The sequence below is a fragment of the Varroa jacobsoni genome, unplaced genomic scaffold (assembly GCF_002532875.2).
Source record: "Varroa jacobsoni isolate VJ856 unplaced genomic scaffold, vjacob_1.0 scaffold_509, whole genome shotgun sequence".
In the NCBI taxonomy this organism is placed as follows: Eukaryota; Metazoa; Arthropoda; class Arachnida; order Mesostigmata; family Varroidae; genus Varroa; species Varroa jacobsoni.
Window position 1 is genome coordinate 39,008 of NW_019213411.1, and position 16,100 is coordinate 55,107.

A 16,100-nucleotide genomic window follows, 5' to 3' on the forward strand; every position below is an offset into this window, starting at 1 on the left:
CCATTGTTTATTTAGTAACGTAGGTGTATATCGGTAAAAAAAAGTGTCGACAGAAGCCAGTAACGACATAGATGGGGTACAATGAACTGAACGAAATCCTGATTAGATCAATGCTACAGTGCAATATAAAAGTACATGTTGGCATCATAGAGTGTAATATTTTAGTTGATTTCAGCTAAACTGTCAATGCAGCCCGAGTCAATCAAATCAGCACACGAGAGAAAAGAAGGCCTTATGAAAAAACGAGTCTAGCACGCTTCGCCTAGCCTGTGTCGTAAACGCTTTGTACGAATGATTGAAGTTGACTTGAAACCGAAGTGTTTACTTCGCGTCGCTTAGTTATTGAGTGCCGCTAATGTCCATAAGAAATGGGCCACGACGGATTTCTAAGGGATCCGTTTTGGATTTTTTCGAATAGTTTATATAAGTTCTACCATCAGCAGCAGCAAGTGTGCGGTAGCAGGCCTAATGAACTTGCTGATATCCAAGTTGAATGTAGGCGAAAGCAAACCTTAAACCAAGCCCGTTGAGTTCTTCCCTTACCGTTGGCGTTCATTCTAGTTGCCAAATATTGGGTAGTCTTTCTTTAATGTGCCGAGCTCTCAGTGCTAGTATAACCACTAAGCACTTCATGGATATGTCCCCTTGATTGATTTGACTAATACAACTAATAAAAGAGCATGTTTAGACTGAATACAGGTGTTTTATTGTGATGAAGTAGTATAACGGAGTGTGACAGTCAGCCAAATAGAAATACTATCGGCCAAAACATTTCGATCAGCTGTAACATTACATAACAAAGATAAGAACATAAGTTTCTCATTTATTGAGCCGTATCTTGATTGAATGGCGCAGAAACTTTTGATATAATGTTTATTTTGAGCCATATAGTCCTATAACAATTGAAATAGATTCAAACTGCATTAAGGCACATTATGACTAACTGGATATCGTCAACTGGGCATATTTGAAATGTATTAGTTAGTGGAAATTTTTGACTCGTTTGTTGATGTAACGGCAATCTCTAGAAATGCCTGAGTAGTATTCGACAATAGGAAAAAAGGGTGCACACCTAACAAGATCCCTATCAGTCAACTAGTGTATCCTATTGCCAATAAAGCTTTTAAACTTGTATATAGGGCAACACAAGTTATTTGCCGCCAGTGTCACGATTGCATTCTTTGAGAAATCATGTCCGAGGGCTTAACTTAATTTTATATAGCTCAAACGTTGTTATGTTGTATTGTGTTGAATCTGGGAGCAGTGATTATTTCCAGGAACCAGATTATCCAGAACAGGCACATACTAGCGGCAATCTTTATCTACAAATCTGTACATTGCACTTTTAATTTAATGCTGTTACAAGCTTTCCTTGACTATTACTAACTATCCTTTCTAATACATGTAGTTTCTAGGGAAATACATGCGTTATATTAACTTAAGAACAAGTTATATCTATCTAAATATACTGCCGGAACTTACAATCCATTCCAAGTTTTCACATACCCTAATCAGGTAGATCATTCGATTTTGAAGCGATTTCCCTTTGCGAAATGCCGATATACTTAAATGAGCTCAAATACTTTTTGTATTGTCGAGTGGTAAGTTGTCCATCAAGAGATCGCAACGGCTCTTTTCGAGGTACGAATCAGTCAATTATTTTAAACGACGCCCATAGTTCTATTGCTTAGACTCATTTAGCGTATGTTCGTGGGTGTCGTACGCGACTAAGGGAGAGATCGTGGACTGATCGTACTTGGTGCTTTCGTCGCCGTAACTGTTTTTCTTCTGGTGATCCTAGAAAAAAACGGGCCGCCGAGAGCACGTAGACTTCGAGTTCTTCAATTCAAATTTATTGTCGCTTCGATTCTTTTTATTATTTTTGTCCAGGACGAATTTGAAGCACACGGCAATGAGTTGGGCTATACGCGATCAAAGGAATAAACGGAAAGGGATTCTGGTACAATGGAAAGCGTTCGGGGTAAAGAGTTTGATTCTCTAGCAATGGAAGTAGTGTGAATCGAAAGTATTCCGACGACCAGCACAAAAAAGATCAGAGCATCACTTAAAAAAAAAATCTCGTATTATAATTAAAAATGTTCAACAAAAGATTATTATGAAAATGTATTGGACTTAGAGTAGCAAATATATTTTAAACTTTTCCTACCCTTTCATTTACTTACACTTACTAGCATTTCTCATCACAACATCTATATTATCAGGAGTACTTCGGTATCAGGAGAGAGCTTTTAGCTTCAGCACATTTTCAATAAACCCTCATTCGAAGTTTGAAAACCTAATATCTACGTTGCGATAGCCTTAGGCGATTAATTCTCTTGGTATTTTACATAACGAATTTACGTCTTATTATTTCTAGAACATCTTCATTCAGCAGTTAGAAAGGCTGATTGTGGCTTTTGCTTGCTTCGGTTGGATGACGATTCTTTGGGCTGAGGTTGAATCTCAGAGGTCCTTATGTTAAGCACCCAGCGTATTACCATACGCTTACTATTTTTTGCACTATTATAACTGTAACATTTTCGGCCAAGACAATATAGTTTTAGCCCGTTTTTCAAGGGCAAGACAAAAGCTTCAAGTCAGTTGCATATCACTTTCGGAAAGTTAAGGAGGCACCAAGCCTTCAAGCAGGTTAATGATAGGCACGCCGTGTCTTACGTGCTACGTGCTGTGTAAACTTGCAACAACAAAAAAATCATAGACTTCTCTAATTTAACATGTTTTGTATTAATTAAATACGAAGCATCCCTTCAGCCGCTTAATCCAAATCTGTTTTTACTATTAATTAGTCTTAAATAGAAGTTTGCTTATCGAGACGCTAGAAAAATTCCCTTCGAGGGACCTCACTGAATTCAGCATCAATGACCAAAATCGAAAAGGCTAGCAAAGTCCGCGTGCTATATATATCATTTTGTTTATACAAAAGTAACAAGAATCACACTGCGGCAAAAGGCATTGATCTTTTTTGTACGATGATACTGCTTTGCACTTGTACCACAGTGATCACTTCAATCGAGACCTCATAGGTGACAACGCGTGACTAATTGTACTTCAAAAGTTCAGCAATTACGCTCATGAATAATTTCTCCATTGTAAGACCAGCTTGGCGTTCAATAATGTAAAATACGATTATGAGTGAAATGACTGAAACTAAAGACATATTATCTCTATTTTCAAGCTTTTTTGCTTCCGCATGTGCCAAAGACGATCTCATTACGCAGTTTTGTTACACCGTTTTACTGTTTAGATTTCGACCGTGTTTATAAATATATTTTACCTCAAATTACCAACGTAATCAGGATCTTAATAATATCGCCCTAATCGCGACATCCGGGTTCCCTTTTCCCTTCTGGTCCGACTTGAGAGGAAAGTTCTATTTATCTAGCTGTAATTATACCGGCCTTCTTTCAGTTTTATCCCAAAAAAAATGCATATTTGAACCGTCTAATATGTGTGTCATGCTGCTATACAGTTAATGCATATGTGGTAGTTTTTTACAATGTGTTTGCACGGTGTTTATACATGAATCAGCGAACTCTAACAGGGAGTTTGGTCTAACAGCGAGGTCTAACATATTCGCTATTCAATTGATTGCTCTTCTGTCTCGTACATTAATGTACCATATTGAACGCCATCATCGAAGATAAATCTAATAATTGAAGCATTCAAAATTCACTTTTAGGATCTGTACAAGGCCATGATACCTTATTCAGATGATTTTGGAGAGACCGGCAAAAAAGAGAGATTTTTCAGTTTTTAGAATGTAATGTACCTAGAATATTACCAAACACTCCTTGCATAGTTTTGTTATTGCTAGGGTATAATAAAGTTTTATGAAACGATCTCTGCCATTGGTTGCTGTTTTGTGACGCATTTGTCTTTGTAAATTAATGAAACTTTCTTCTTGAAAAGGTCTGTCTACCAGTTATGTTTAGCCCAAAGAGATTTTTGGCAGCTGATGAGTAACCCCAATTTTTGGTTAGGCTTCGCGTAAATACCGTCAGAATGACACATATCTTGGCTTCTTGTATAGCTATACAGATATATACAGCACTTGTTTGCTTAGAACACTAGATACAACTACCATTGTTGCGTCTACAGGAATAAGGTAATGGCACCTGTTTACCTTAAACGTCGTTATAACGTCTTCTTTAGTCATAGTCACGAGATTTAATTTATTTTTACAGTTGTATATCCTTGCTGATATGGTACGGTTCTCGAAAGGAATCATCGCCGTCAAGGTTGAGCTGTTTGAGTAAAATTCTGTCCTGTTTTTAAAATTGCTTTAAAATATGCCCTTTGCGCCCTTTCTCCTGTCATAACAGTATTTTCGCTAATCGTAACTAGTAACTACGCGATGAGCTGATAGAAAAAAAAATCAATAAACACCTCGATATATATACGTTCTATAGAATGTGACGCATCAAGCGTATTGCTTGATAAAATGTAACTTCAGCTCTATGTGGCAAGATGGCATCTCTTATGCGCTAAACTCCTCTACTTCGCCTGTTACATCTACGTAAACCATCGTCGACACGACCCTCCCTCTTCAGTTAGAGTACTATAACCTTCCAACGACACGCGTTGTATGGCCGCTATTAATCATCATATGGGTGCTGTTTGCGAACCACAAGGGTGTTTCTGATGCTAGCTAAGGCGGTACAGAAACAGGCTAACCTCCTTATGTACGTATGCTATTACAAGAAGAAATCGCTGGCCTCACCGACGGTCCCTCATTTGGGCTTAACCTTTGCCAATGCGCAGGACAGTAGAACGAGTCTGTTGAGAGCCCTCCCAGCGTTATAGGTAGGCGCCTTCATAGGGTGTTCCTGATCAGCGGCCGATCCCTTCGAGCGCTCAGCAGTTGGCTGTGTTCAGTAAGACCTTTATTCAATGATGACTGAATGACGTGACGTACTTTGCTCAGGAGACAAATCTTTTCTTTGTAGCAACGAACAGCTACGCCAAAGGCCATGGGCCAGCTGAGCTGCTGTTCAGACGCCGGAAACAGGCAGGCAAATGAACTCCTCCCTCTCTACTTCACCTCTGAATACTTCATCCACCCATTTTTCCTTCATCACTCGTTCCTCTTGCTTTTTCTTTTCGGACGTTTCGGTATCGCTTTCTTTCTCGACGCACAAAAATCTATTATCTGGTCGTAAGTTGCTGGCTCTACTGTATTTGTTTGACTTGGATTAATCGCTTCGTGAAGGAATTATGCTGCAACTTAGCAGCCTGCGATCATACAAAGCGATGCATGCGAATAGAAAACAAGTACGTGTATACGTTCTGTCGTCTTTTCCTTATCTATGTCTCCATTATCCAAGGATTCCAGCACTTTCCTGAAGTTTAAAGAGACTTAAAGACGCAAGTAATGCTTGTTCTTACCGATTTATTTTCGTATCTCTAGTGACTATCAATAAACTTCATAGTGCCTAGGGATATAACAGATACTCAACTGGAGCATTTTGCCGAGTGCGACAGCAGGAAAAGATTAAAATTATTCGGAATACCGGTGGTTCACTTAAGGAGTGTATACTCTATATTTATAGACAACATAAGAGTTTGAACCATTTTTACTGATTTGTGATCGCGACAAACGCCATTAGGTACTTATTCATGCACTTACGATGTTATACATTTTTTATGTTATCCGTCCGTCACGGTGCCGATGGTTCGCCGATTGTCAGGCCTGTTACAGTTAAGTTTTTGGGCACCAATTTAAACTTGGGAAAGTAGACGAGCGCTCATACACTTTCACAGCCTTTGGAACTAAGTCTCATTTGAATAGCTTAGTAAAAATTATGCCGTCTGGAGTTACTCGCAAGGGTTTTGCTACTTTAAAGAGGTCGCTCCCGAAGAAGCCTGTGGATATGCTTAATAGGGATAAGTTGGCCATCGATAATAAAAACCTGAAGGCTTAGGGCTCTAATGTAACGCAAATTTCGGCCAGCTAGCTAAGCTGGACAAATATAGCTAAAGCTGCAGACAGAATATTGAAATTATCTCAGATGCTAGTACCGATAAATATTATACATTTTAAAGGAAAGCACAGTTCCCAAGCTAAATGTGAGCTCTCGAGCTAGTTGTTTTAAGAATACCTTAGCAGAAAAACTGACATTTTCTAAATATTGTTCTATATGTGCTCAACGCTTTTCTCATACAGCTCCGTCAATTCGAATCAAATATTTCGGCACAAATTTTCTCAGTTTTAGTAGTCGAGTAACAAAGTTACGAAATGTTCATTATATAATTATTTTTATTAAAAATCAATTGATTATACTTCCGATAGGAACAAATTAGAACAATTTTGAAGTACCAAGAGAAATAACGAAACGATAAGACTGCCAGCCTGAGCAGCCAGCCTGCTTCATTCATTCGCCACGAACAAGACACAACAAAAAAGAGACCGTGGACAATCAGGGAAAAAGAGTTCGGCGTCTGACAGCGCTTTTTGCTTGTGTGCGTGCCCACGGCCTGGCCGACGAGCGGACAAGTCAACAAAAGAAAACTGTTTATCTGTCTAGAGAGGTTGAACTTGGCCTGAGTCAGTCGGGAGGCATGAAGAAGTGCAAGCAGGGGAGAGGGATACTTACGATGCTGGAAGCTGCTAGAAAAAGAGGCTGATTAGTGTACAAAAATAAAGACACCAAAAAGGAGGGAAGCTTGGACAAAAAGGAAAATATTTTAGGGGCATAGTCTGTCTGTCTGTCTGTCTTCATCCACTTTGTCCTGCTAATTCATCGCTATGACTTCTACTGCAGGTTCTACCGCAATCAATTTTTCTCTCCATCTTCATTTCGAAAACTATTCCTCGCATAAATAGAACGAGAATAGGAGAAATAGAGAAGGAACTCGAAGCGCGATCTCATGTTGTAAAAATTCCAACTTCATTTGTACGTTTGTATTTTTGGTAGAATTGTATTCGTCTATACATGTAAAAATCAATTCCAGCAATAGTAACAATAAGCAACGACTCGATAACTTCTGGAGTCTTCACTGCATTCAAAGAGCGCGAACGCTGTTCGCCTGTGGTAGATTTAAGCTGCAAGAACGTGCCATTCGCTTTGTAGAAAATCGTTCCCGCAAAGGCATGAGAGAACATTTTTTCTATGTTCTACGCATATATCGACCGCTGTACTTTTACTGCGTACATATCCATTTTTATTTAGTTAGTATATTTTCTGTGTCGGCTGTATTACCTTCAGTCTTTACCAGGCTTGGTTTTCATAAAACGGATACACCGCACTTCCAATCGAATGGGCTTCGTTTATAAACCTGACCTCTATTATCGAAATAATTTGCTTCTCAAATTTTCAACAGATTTTAAAACGTCACTCATCGATCGTATTGAATCAGCGAGTGATTTGCCGCAGGAACTGTAGGAACACGAACAAATTGAAACTAACACCCAATATGAATAAAAGTGTATCGCAGTTGCAATAGACCCGGGGCTTCTTAATTGCTAAAGAGAACATATGCAAGTGGGTCACTGGTCTGGATGCAAGCCGCTGAAACGTTTAATGGAATATAAGGGCCTGTTCCACGATATGCGGTCTAATCTGCGTATACCTGAGCTTGCAAAGCGAACGCCATAAAATACTACCATGAATTTCAGTTTTTCTTACGAAATTTCTTGATAAGGCATAATAAAGCATAATAAACGTTCGAACTAGTTCGTAACGCTTGTGGAATTACGAAACGTTTTTATAATGTGTATATATATATATATAGACTTGCCATTGACCACCCATAAGCTTAGCCCCGCATAGCTATATATATATGTATGTATACTTACACCGCACTCATCAAAAAAGTTGTCATCTCTCTAAATTGATTAATATAATTATATTTGATATTGCCTGCTAAAGATGTTCAGAAATGCGTATACATTTGTACATACATTGACGTATATCGGAAACAAGCTTGCAAGATGATGGCTACACAAGTCTTATCGAACACTATTCCTGCAGAGACGGCAATCAGTAATTTCGCCTGCATAATTTGCTGATCAAGCTCAGAACGCGTCCTTTCTATTTTTTTCCCTGTCTTTCTTGTCTTTGAGAAAAACGTCTCCCTGTCAGTTGCACACTTGACTGCAACGAATGAACTTCGACAGTTAGCAAAAAATAGGACACAGGTCCCAATCCCAGAACAGTGCATTGCCGTCTCAAGCTTTGAAATTTAGTTACGCCTTTTACGAGTGGAAAATACTGTTTTCCACTTTCCACGTAGGCCTACTTCGGTCCGAAGTTCCAAACTGCGAGCCTTAACCACCTTCTACCTATAGAAGCGGCTTTCCGCCAGCCAGAGGCCCGCTCACAGATCGGCAAAAGACCACCGCTTTTTGTATCGCTGCGAATATAGTTGAATAATGCACTGTGGAACTACGACGTTTGAAACATGATGAACTGATACAAGATGCAGATTAGTGTACAAGTAGCTTAAATGCTGCTATTTCATAAATACGAGCCTATTTAATAGTTAAGATGACATCTTTTATGGAGTATTCAACCCTTATACAGTGATCGAGAAAACTACAGATGATCTGTATCAGTTCTAATTGTATTCTTTATGGTAAATAGTGTCCGGCAGAGCACCAAGTCTATAAAAACAGTTGTACTTAAACGCCTTTTTTTTTTGCATTAATCTACAGGGAGATTAACAATTATTCAGTTCTGAATTAGTTCTCTGTATGACGACGAAAGCAGCCATGTGCAAGGTGCGCTTCTCAAGCGACCCCTGGAACGTCTTAATAATTTAGAAATAAAAGGGGCAACCAATAACGGTTTGATAGCCAATTACGATGTCGACGCAATCAAGCCGACGCAGGCAGGGAAATTATTTAACGGTTCGGCATTAGTTATAATTCCATCTACGAGCTCGGAATGCTTCGCAGTGTAGGTACGCTTACGTAGCTAAGAAGGTTTGGTGGGTACGCGAGTTTTTGTTTAGTCGTCGTCGGCGGCGATACTGTATATGATACGGCAATGGCATACGTGGAGCATGGATGATATGCCAATACGCTGGAGGGCTTAGTCCTTGCCCCGTTTCTGAGAGGGCGTTGATGGAGCACCGTCTGCTCTTGACTTAACTAGGACTATCTCAAGTCGCAGCACAGCGTATCGGCTGCGAGTCCGCCCAAATATAGATCGGTAGCGCAATTCCAAGCATCTGTTCTCATGCATTTGAGCACGAGGAGTTTCCATCTGCGTACGCGATAGGATAGGATAGGATAGGATAGGAAGCCAGAGAATAATAATAATGTTTACTTACGGTATCTGTAGCCTAAATCTTTCGTTTCCGATTTGAAAATTGCGCCAGAAAGTAGTGCTGGTGATTAAATTTTAACAAGAATTACTGTATTGAATTATATAGCAGTGATAGAGGGAAATGCGTGAAAGCATACTTTTTAAATCTTAATAACATTCATATGTATGGTAAGAAAGTTTATACACGATTAAGGATGTAGTTTAATCGAAGAACGTACTCATGAGAGTTCATCATACGGGATATCGAGAAGCAGAGATGAGTGCTTATGACAGCAGCGCGTTTACATGGCAAATCAACTTTTCGGTTCCAGTTTAGTCCTGCAAGAGTTGCCCATCTGAACGGCACGTAACTTATTACTCGATAGACCATAATGATGTTATTTGAAAGTTCTACTGTGAATATCTATCTGTACCAGGCCACTTCTGGCTTCGTTACCAAAGCTTTTAAGGACCAGAGCTTAATATACACGATGTTATACATATGTATATATATATATATACATATTTTTTTTTTCAAGATTATTTACGTAGCTAAACTATTAAACCTAACGCAAGTCGTCAAAAGAAAAGCCGAGACTTGTTATTACACATACTATTCGTTTTCTTCGCTAAATTAAAAGAGTTGACGCGGCTATCATTTTTCTTGAAGATAACGTTTTCCCTTTTTGACTAGATTATATAAATTGACTAAATGAAGAAGGGTCCTATTTAGAATGGCGATTTTATTAGCCGAACCCTCACTGTCACGGTCTATGTTTATGCCGAGACCATAAATATAGAAAGTAGAGAACGTAGCTCTTTGGTAAGCCTTTTATGCCATCGGACTAACACGCGTAAATTGAGCTTCTTTTTAATAATTTAATTTAGAAAACCCGTGCTTTATAAAAACTACCGAAAGCAGATGATTATTATTTTTATTCGTTTTTATCGCTATTAACGGCTTTGATACCTAACGGCTAATAAGAACTTTTTTTTTTCGTAGAAAAAACATTGCTTCATTTTAATGTTTCGTATGATGAAAAGTATCTCTAATTAAAAAAAAGTACAGCATGGTAATAAAAGTAGACAGAACGAATCTTAAGGTATTCAAGCACTGTGGAAGCTATTCATCGGAAGAACTAAGAAATATGCTAGTTAGGATAATATAATAATAAGTTAGGAATAAGAAACGATCGCAGATTCGATGAAAAGTGCACGTGTGGCATCGTTTGTTCCATCATTACTTAAGTTTCCCAGTAATAGCAAGCTGGAACCCTTTGTAGCACTTCGCTTCGCGAAGCAAAGGAAGCTTTTGTATGTACATCACGTTACAGATGTTTCCTTCGGCCGATTTCTTCTGCAAAGGTTGCATGTTACCACAATGCTTTAAAGCGTAGTTGCCGTCACCTCCTTTCTGGCCACCATCTCCGAAGCCACGCCACTCTCTATCACGCTCTATCTGTCTATGTCACGCGCGTTCCATACGGCTCAGCACCTCGCGTATAGCCCCACGACCTCTGAGAAGCACTTAAGCTTAACCTTGTGCCGGCAACTAGCTGGTAACATGGATACGGAGCTTTCGGCTTCGTTCTTGGCTTCTTTCTCATCTCGATTATCGGTATGCGGAAGCTGAGACAAACATGCGCCATCATTAGTTACTTCAAGCCTCCACGCAGAGTAGTGTGTCGTTGCCAGCAACATTATTAAATGGCGATCTGTCCTCCCAACGATGACTTCTCCGAAGGGCAACCCTTGGCCACCCTTGATGTCGTTGGGGCGCTGCATCATCTTTACGGTCCCCAACAAACCATGCATCTGTTATAAATCTTTGCAAAATTGAATTCGACACCACTTAAGAGCACTTCAGACGCCACTTAAGACCTAAGAAGAGAGGGGCAGTTTTTATAGTTTGTCCAAAGTGACGGCTAAGGCAAAGCTTGCGCCATTTAAAGTGGTCAAACTATTTAGAGAATCAAATAAGCCTGATATTTTTTTTTTTGTTGTTTTTGAAGATTTCTTTGACCTGATTGGAATTGCAGTAAGTGTTCTTTCACAACGTTTATACCATGTTAAGTAGTTCATCTTGAGTTCTATTCTTAAAAAAGACGCAGCAATATAAGATTTTCACTACATGGGACCAATCGAATGCATTCCTTAGCAAAAATAATTAAAAATTGGCATTTCCTATCTATCGAAACAGCGAAAATGGCTAAGGTAGATGCCGTTGTATTTTTACTGCGTGCTACTCGAGTATTCAGTAACGATGTTTATTCAGGGTCACTTGTTCGCTGAGTATCAGTTTTGCACATTGATAAAATCAATGCACCCTTTCTTATCTATGATTTTCTGACACGTATATGAACCGTATCACATTAATATAGGCTTGTAGATACGATAAATAGTTTTTAGGTATTTAGGACGTAGCTTAGAGATTGAGAGAGTCGACAACGATCGGTGCGTAACCTAGTGACAACCTTTTAAGATTGACAGAATTGCATATAACTTGATAAAACTGTCCAAAACTTGAATGGAGTATGGCGCCTCAGAAAAAAAAAAGAAGAGCAATCGAAGAGTTAGAGCGTTGGATGATCAAAGAAATTGGTCTAAGTATTGAAACAGCGAGCCGATTTAAGGTCTCGTCCCTGCCAACCAACGACAAAACTGAACTAATCCGCTTCATTTTAATGGCAGCGGTAGGATGCTTGGCGATATGGCCAAAATCACAGACAAGTTTTTAGAGCTCTCGGCTGATTGGGAGTTGCCCCTAACAGAGTTCGACAAGAGGAAGCTAAGGCGATGGAATCAATCGCTAAGAGGTATAGGCGCCTCAGGAAGGCAAGGAAATGGTCACCGGACCGGGTCGTGAGACGGGCGCATAGACACCCAAGAGAATAACCCAGACTTGTCTTGATTTTAAGATCGGTGAAGGGAAGACCTTAAGGCGAAGCTACACAAACACTTCTCTGTGGATACAGCTAGCTTGTCAAATCAATTCTGTCGTCGCGACAAGGAAAATAGCGAAATTTGTAACGAGTTTCGAGTAATCTCTGCCAGATGAGCTGGGTGTGAAACTCGAGCGAAGTGTTTCTGGTTGACATTCAAGACATGGTAAAATCAGTACGTTTTGCCGTATTATATATATTTTTTCGTACATAAGTATGTAAATTTTGTAATTTTCGTAAAAAATAAAGACGTCGTATTTCGTTAATTTTCTCACCGTGGCCAAGCTAACTTCATATGTTGGTAGTCCGAGACGATATATCAGAGAATCTCGAAACGTTTCCAGAAGTGCGCCGAGCAAAAACGAACACTAATTTCTGTCGTTCATTTACGAATGCGCAAGGCGCGTAAATAGGAATAGCGTTGGTCATGGTAAAGGGAACCAGGTTGGCGAGCTCTAGTTATGTTAGTACTGTGAGGCTTTGTTGTGGATCTGTGAACTCGTATGCTTGCCAGTACGTTGACCATGGCGTAAGTGAACCCGGCCTTAGTAAGCGACGATAATACGGGTGTTGGGGAGGTGAAGCATTAACGAAGGCACATTATATCGGATCCGCCTAAAAGAATCACAGCCAGTCCTGTCTAAACCAGCTGAAGATTTCAATGCTTCCAGCGTATCATTGGAGCACGTTAACAGAATTGTACACCGACCGAAAGTATGCTACTTTTCAGACAGCTGAATATAGACGTTTTGTTCTAGCTTCGAACCTGGTTTCGTGCTGGGAGCCAGCCGTACGATGGAACGCCTAACGGCGATACCGGACTTCAACCTCAAAACATAAAGGCGAATATAGAGTGAAAGATGTACGTGGCTTGCAAAATAAAGCTACAAAAATGCACCCCTTCATACCTTCGATTTCTCCTGCGTTGCCATGTGAAGAACAGTGGCGACATATATCTAACTACGTCGAGGACAATCCATAACGTGAAACACCGTAGTCGTCGAGTCATAAAATTGACTGTGATATCTGCAAAGCCGTGACTTGAAATACACAGTTGTGACCCAAAATTACGCCTCATATGGTGTCAGCGGGACTGCGTACACAATTTGATCAGAAATATTTGATAGAGCATACCTTCCTATTTAAAATAAAGTATACTATGCATAATATTGATATTACTTTTCGACGATATTCAAATTGATACGCTGAAAAGTCTTAGACAAATGTGAAGATTATCAACCAATCATTTGTTGTTACTCGAGCAAGTACTCTACGAGCAGAAGAACACATAGATCTCTATGGATTTTTAATCCAATATCATATCAGATTAAATATTATTAGATCAGTGACGCTCTGATAGAGCATCCGAATCAAATTTTAAAAATTTTCTTCTTCTATTAACACTTTAAGAAGGTAGTAGAGAATAAATGGATTCGAGTCATGTGATAGTGTTTTTATGATGTGTAAAAACTTCATCGTATGTCACAATACTACCGTGTTAGAAATACCAGCCCAAAAGGAGAACATCGACATAGAATGAAAAACAATATGGCAGAGATATGCCAACGAGACACATAAAACAAATTACGCCATTTATGACCGCGCAGGTTACACCGTAAAAATGCGGGTTTTTCTATTGCTGACGCACATTTCGTAAACGAATCCCTACGAGGGGTCCGTTTTTTTCAATAGTTATAGATTTTGGGTAGGTCAAAATATCTATTAGTTTATTAATGGGAAGTTAAATTATCAACCTAACTAACTAAGTTAAAAATTTAAACTAAACTGCCTTTCTAATGTAAGCTACATTAGTGACATGCGGTACCAGTTCTAGTCGTTTTATGCAATTGAAGTAATTTGCCGTTACCGTCGATTAAATACGCATATATATAAAAATTAGACAACTGTAGGATACTTCCTCGACGTACGACCACTGTAACTCTTTCTGCTTTCAAAGCGTTAGGCTCAGAAGGCTTTTGTACGTATAGCTTATCTACTCAAATGTACAAGACCAGCTAATTTTGATGTTACCATTAGAAATAGTAATAATAGAGAAGGACACTTGAGACCTAAAATTAAGCCTTCTCTGCATATTCCCAGTTTCAATGTTCTGTCGCTCCTTGCGCTAGAACCGCTATCAGCTTCATGAAAGCCTTTGAATTTACCGAGATGCGGTAATTTACTGCAATTGTGAACTGTATTATGATACACTTGTCCACTTACGACGCTTGCGGCCAATTTTGGGTCTGATAGAAAAGACGCAGTCCGGTGAGTGATAAAGAGAGATACTGTGTTGCCGAGTAAAGCAAAACAATTTTCGCACCATAGTAGTTCTATTCGTGAGACTTCAGCTACGGTATGTCATCTACCGTAGCTTTTAAGATGTCACCGCAAGCGAAACACCTCTATAATTTACTTTCCATTAAGTATTAGACTTCACCAACATTTAATGTAGCCAGTTTTACCTTAATGTACAATGCGCATGAATAAGCTTCATCTTTTTCTAGTCATTATAGTTACTGAAAACACGATGTTGTTTAATAATAGCACTTGTGGGGCAAGGGGCATTACTTGTTCGATTGACCCGGTCTCGCTGCGACGCCACTCCGGGTATATTCGATGCCGAGAGAGATTTTCAGCATGTAAAAGTGTTCATATATACTATGGCGTTTCCCAAAGTTTCTCGTTTTGGTTGTTCCTGCCGCCGTGCACATTTCCGAGCTGGTTTTTTGCCGGCTGGTTTTTTGCTTGTTTCAATTTAAGGCCACTTTTATAGTTAGCCTATTCTGAGTTCTGTACATTTATGCCTCGGTTAATTTAAACCATCAGTCTTCTGCTTTAATAGCATTGCTCATTGCCTTTAAAAACGTTCAACAGAGCCTAAATGAACTGTATATACGCAACTAGGCAGTAGGATTTCTGAACAAGGTAACCTTTCCAAGGTGTCGTAATGTTATTACCAACGCACGTGCTCCGAGAAGCAACGTCCCGCCAATAATCATTTCCATATAAAATCTAATCGTTTATTCCATAAAGTGCGTCACAAATCAGCAATCTCTGCCGCGAGCTATGGCAGAAACTTCTTGACGGCTAAAGTAACATTGAACTGGAGATCTAATCGAACACATCCTACGTTCGCGATCATTACTCTGTCGCCAACCCAAGTAGAGGTATCCTGCTACGTGTAGCGGCAGCGCAAAAGATCCGTTGACGGCTAAGGCGTTTTTATAAAATGGCGGAGCAAGCCTTGGAGTTTGAGCGCCATGTTTGCAGCAAAATTGATAAGTGATTAATATACAATTATCGAAAGCAACTACTGTAGTTACTTCCCTTTGATGGGAGAGTCCTTATTAGTGGGTGTCTTCAAAGATCCAATTAGACAATGTTAATTTTCTTGCAGTTGGAAAAATAAGGAAATACACATGGTAAGTTTCATCGTTTGCTTTAGCGGGTGAATTTGAAAACTAATCATCTATATCTGCGTCTTACAGATTTGTCAAGTTTTTCTTGAAATAACAGGTGTAACATTGTGTTACGGATGCATTGCGGTACGAAGCAAAGAAAGCGAGTTTCTCGGTGTGAACGTGGTGGAAATGACTCGTCCAGTACGAAAAAATGTCATATTAGACTTTTATTCCAATTTAGACATACTATTGTAATGTGTTCTAGGTCGGCGAAAGGTTTCCTTTTGAACCGGCATAAAACTGTAGTCAAATTTCCTTGATCTTGTACTTTCTACTATGCGTCTGCTTCTTTGAGGAGCTGACGCTCGAGTGGAGGACACACGCAGATGGTGATTTCTATTGCGGTTGGTACGAAGTATTGCTCTGTTTACCAATGTACAACGCATAGTAGCTCCGCTGTCGGATGTCGAACGTTTTTAAGGACA

General features: G+C 39.5%; 1 long non-coding RNA gene across 2 annotated transcripts in view; it reads left to right on the plus strand.

Moving 5' to 3' along the window:
* LOC111261015 (uncharacterized) overlaps positions 1–16,100 on the plus strand; it is a 62,543-nt gene that overhangs the window by 23,634 nt on the left and 22,809 nt on the right. Inside the window, exon 4 of one of the 2 annotated variants that reach the window (XR_015311323.1) lies at positions 1,891–2,073. The exons of the other annotated variant lie outside the window; for it this stretch is intronic. This is a non-coding gene — a long non-coding RNA (uncharacterized LOC111261015). Of the gene's footprint in view, positions 1–1,890; positions 2,074–16,100 lie in introns of those variants that run through there. 2 annotated transcript variants of the gene reach the window in all.